This window comes from Ornithorhynchus anatinus, chromosome 2 (assembly GCF_004115215.2).
Source record: "Ornithorhynchus anatinus isolate Pmale09 chromosome 2, mOrnAna1.pri.v4, whole genome shotgun sequence".
In the NCBI taxonomy this organism is placed as follows: Eukaryota; Metazoa; Chordata; class Mammalia; order Monotremata; family Ornithorhynchidae; genus Ornithorhynchus; species Ornithorhynchus anatinus.
In genome coordinates, this window is record NC_041729.1 from 122,309,446 (window position 1) to 122,314,575 (window position 5,130).

The 5,130-nt window shown below is 39.2% G+C and overlaps 1 non-coding gene across 1 annotated transcript; it reads right to left on the reverse strand.

Moving 5' to 3' along the window:
- Positions 1-258: 258 nt before the first annotated feature.
- Positions 259-396, reverse strand: LOC114809814. The gene has a single exon (XR_003757590.1). It is a non-coding gene; the product is annotated as a small nucleolar RNA SNORA7 (small nucleolar RNA).
- Between the last annotated feature and the right edge of the window lie 4,734 nt (positions 397-5,130).

The window sequence follows — 5,130 nt, forward strand, 5'->3', positions numbered from 1 at the left end:
TATTAAGTAGAGAATCAAGAGGTAAATTGTTGATGTTGTTGTCTTATGCTGTCAAGTAATGTCTGATCACAGTGACGCCATGGATGCATCTCTCCCAGAATGCCCCACCTCCATCTGCAATAGTTCTGATTGTGTATTCTTAGAGTTTTCTTCATAAAAATACAGAAGTGGTTTACCATTGCCTCCTTCCACGCAGTAAAACTGAGCCTCCGCCCTCAACTCTCTCATGCCACTGCTGCCCAGCACAGCTGAGTTTTGACTTGTAGCAGGTTGCCTTCCACTCGCTAGCCACTGCCCAAGCTAGGAAAGGAATGGGTATGCCTATGCTTGACTCTCCCTATCATAGTCGAGACTGGTAGAGTACTGGAAACTCTCCAGATATGACCCTGAGAGGTCAAGAGGTAAATTACCAGAATATAATCATCATCATCATCATAAAAGATATTTATTGAGCCCTTACAATGTGTAGAACAGTATGCAAGCACATGGGAGTGTTAGATGTTCTCTGCCCAAAAGGAGCTTACAGTCTAGCGGCAGACATATTAATATAAACAAATAATTTGTAATACACATTATATAGTGTAGCAATAGTCTCATACATTTGGCATTAATTGGTTCGCATTAAACTGAAACTCATTACCATTGCATTTAAAGCACTCAATCACCTTGCCCCATCCTATTTTACCTTGCCTTACCTTTCCTACCATAACCCAGCCCACGCACCTAGCTCCTCCAGTGCCAACGTGCTCATTCTACCTTGATCTTCCTCCCCACCAAATGCATCTGTCACATCCTCTCTACTTTCACTCTCACATTCATAACCTATCATCACACTTTTGTATATACTGATTGGAGAAGCAGCGTAGCTCAGGGGAAAGAGCCTAGGCTTGGGAGTCATGGGGCATGGGTTCGAATCCCAGATTTGCCGCTTGTCAGCTGTGTGACTGTGGGCAAGTCACTTAACTTCTCCGTGCCTCAGTTACCTCATCTGTAAAATGGGAATTAACTGTGAGCCTCATGTGGGACAACCTGATTACCCTGTATCTACCCCAGTGCTTACAACAGTGCACTGCACATAGTAAGTGCTTAACAAAGACCAACATTATTATTATACCCAAATTTTTGAGCATGTCTTCTTTTTGTTCGTTAATTATTTTATGTTTGTCTCCCTTGTTAGATTGAAAGCTCCTTGCTGTCAGGGAACATCTCTTCCAATTTTACATGATTTATTAAGGGCTTACTACCTGTGCTCTCTTTTGGGTAGGGACTCAATAAATATTATTTATTGAATTATAGAAAAGAGTTAAAGTTTGTCTTCATTGCTTAATTTAGCTTTATATTTGAAATATTGTTTCATTTGTCATAATTGAATGAAAAAGAACGCAGATTCCCTTTTTGTCATTAAAGGATATTATAGCTGACAAACTTGAATGGTGATCCATATATTACAATAAATACTACCATCAAAGTGGACCACAGAAAGCCAGCACACATAACTAGAATGAACTTAATCTCTTAGCATGGAGATTATGTTGGGGAAAATAATTGATAGGATGAGACCAAAAATATTGCCATGTAACTGTCATGTAACTGTAACTGGATTGGGACAATGAAAGCAAAGAAAACATTGAAATAAGATAAAATAAAATAAAAAATAAAATAAAAATAAATCTTAAAGCATGAAAAAGCCTTGGATGATGCTTATTTCTGTTGTAAACCAGGAATCCATGCTTACAGTATGCATAGCACTGCACTAAGAGCTTGGCAGAGTAAAATATAACAGTACACTGACACATTCCTTGCCTACAATGAGTTTACAGTCTAGAGGGATAGACAGACATTAATATACATAAATAAATTACAGATTTGTACATAAGTGCTGTTGGGCAGGGAGGGGAAGGAATAAAGGGAATAAAGTCAGGGTGACACAGAGGGAAGTGGGAGAAGAGGAAAGGTGGGGCGCTTAGTCAAGGAAGGCCTCTTGGAGGTGGCCTTAAATAAGGCTTTGAAGGGTGAAAGAATAATTGCCTGTCAGATTTGAGGAGGCATGACATGAGCGAGGGGTCAGTGGTCAGGTAGACGAGATTGAGGTACAGTGAGAAGGTAAGCATTAGAGGAACGAAGTGCTCAGGATGGACTTTAGTAGGAGAGTAGTGAGGTGAGGTAGGATGAGGGGAGAGGTGTTTGAGTGCTTTAAAGCCAATGGTGTATAGCTTTTGTTTGACATGGAGGTGGATGGGCAACCACTGCAGTTTCTTAAGGAGATAGAAAACATGTCCTGAACGTTTTAATAGAAAAATGATCCAGGCAGCAGAGTGAAGTAAAGACTGGAGTGGAGAGAGACAGGAGGCTGGAAGGTCAGCAAGGAGGCTGGTATAGTAATCAAGGCAGGAAAGGATAAGTGATAGTACTAACGTGATAGCAGTTTGTAAGAGGAAAGAGCAGATTTTAGCAAAGTTATTTTGGTGGAACTGACAGGAGTTAGTGATGGATTGAATATGTAGCTTGAATGAGAGGGAGGAACCGAGGAAAATTGCCATAGACAAAAATGGAACACTATATACCAATAAATGACTCAATAGTTTTTGAAAATAAATTATTTATCAGACAAGAAAGCAAAAATAATAACTTGTGCTGTAAACAACTAACGGAACAACTGTATGTACGTAATTGGCCTTTCTGCACATATCTATAAGTGATTGTCACCATCAGTGGTGTGTTCTTGGAGCATAAAGAACAAACCAAATAATAGTGAACTAAGTGGGTATAAGAAACTTTTCAGACATAATAGATCATGTCCCAAACAATGTGGTGTAACACAGCTTCTGGGAGACAGTAGTAAAAATCAGATCAGCCTGGTGTCCAGCAATCTAAAATAATGCGGCTCTCTTGGATCTGTAAGATCGAGATGCTTAAATGGACAAAATGAATGATGGCAGGCATTAAGGGGGACAAAAGCAACAATTCAGTAATGGACATTCTTCACATGCATAGAGTAGACTGTAAGCTCCTTGTGAGCAAGGATCACATGTACTTATTTTAACGTATTGTGCTTTCCAAAGTGCTTAGTGCTCTTCACACAGTGTCAATAAATATTATTGATTGATTGACTGGGAAAAAAGTATAGTTCATACATTTCTCTCTTCATTCACGCATGCCCAAACTGTTAAAATATCACTACAATTAGTAGAAACTTCCCAGATAATGAGGACAGCAGTATAAGAAAAACACTTAGAAAATAAAGTCCAGCTAAAATAAAATGAACTCCAAATAACCGAAGCTACATATAATATGTTGTCTTGCTTCAATTCCAGAAATGGAATAATGAGTCTATATTTGTGAATTTTCCTGGACTGAACTGTACTTACAGGTAAAGAAGTGTGGTAATTGAGTCGAATTATAGCAACAATGTGAAACTTTTTTATTTTTACAGTCTGCCTGATACTTTAATCCTCTTAAAAGTCCTAAAACAATTTTTAAGAAACAGAAATATAAAATCAGTCTGATTAAGAAGCTTAGTGTATCTTCAAAATGATGTTACTTACTCAAGTCAGGGAAAAATGCAAACTTGATCTGTCCTGGAAAAACACTGTGGAACAAGCAACCACCATGGTGGCATGCACTGGATAATGCTCATTTAAGCTTGGATGAATAAAGTACAGTTTTATAGTAGTTAGTTTTCTAGAGATTTGGCTTTTAATGCACAGTTTTAAAATGCTGCTACGAATTTAAGTACCCCCTATGGCTTAATTAAGTCAGGTGTCATAAGAAGAACAGCAGTTCTAATACATAAGGGTAAATGTTAATAGCCAAAACAAAAGATATATATTTCATGGAAAGAATACTGAATGGCTATTTTGTTCCTAACTACATTTCTTTCTTATGTCCTACATCATTTATGCTTTTAAAAAAAGCCCAGCAACTACAAACTACAAACCTTCAACTTATTCTAGTGGACAACCAGCAAGGAGTATAATTCAACAGATGGTTGAGTTTTGACAAAGGCATAATTCAAGCCACCATGTTTGGATGCAGCTAACTGTGAGTCACAAGTGATGCTAAACTGGAAGCATTAAAAGCAGATTTTTGTCTCCTTCATATTCCATGACAGGTCTGCATGGCCAAAATGAAACAAATTGTAAATCAGCCTTTTTGTCAATGGTAATTATTGATTATCCATTGAGGGTTACACACTGTACAAATCCTGCAATTCGAACCAGAGCAATAGACTTCTAGAAGTGAGAGCTAGAATTCTCTATACAGGTCCTGCCTGATCTCAGGGGCAATTAATTGCACTTTAACCGAAACCTATTGCGACTACAGAGCTATTCAACTAAATTACCAATTTTAAGAAGCAACACGGTCTAATGGAAAGAGCATGGGCTTGGGAGTTAAGGACCTGGACTGTAATACTGGCTCCTCAACATACCTGACGTGTGATCCTGGGCAACTCACTTCATATCTCTGTTTCAGTTCCCTTATCTGTGAAATGGGGCTTCAATAACTGTTCTCCCTCTCACTTAGATTGTGGTCCCCATATGGGACCTGATTATCTTGTATCTACCCCAAAGCTTAGTACAATGCTTGGAACCTTCAGAATATTGCTAAAATCTACCTTTTCCTCTATCCACCCTTTCCTCTCCATCCAAACTGCCACTACTTTAATACAATCACTCACTCTATCTTGCCTTGATTACTGTATCAGCCTCCTTGCTGACCTCCCAGCATCCTGTCTCTCCCCACTCCAGTCCATACTTCACTCTGCTGCCTGGATCATTTTTCTACAAAAATGTGCAGGATACGTTTCCCCACTCCTCATAAAACTCCAGTGGTTGCCCATCCACCTCATGCTGCCATCAAACAAAAACTCTTCACCATTGGCTTCAAAGCACTCAGTCACCTTACCTCCTCCTATCTCACCTTGCTACTCTCCTATTATAACCCACCCCATATATTTTTCTCCTCTAATGCTAACCTTTTCACTGTGCCTAAATCTCATCTATCTCACCACCCACCCCTCGCCCATATCCTGACTCCGGCTTGGAATGCCCTTCCTCCTCAAATCCGACTTCCCCCCCTTCAAAGACTTCATTCATTCATTCAATCGTATTTATTGAGTGCTTACTCTGT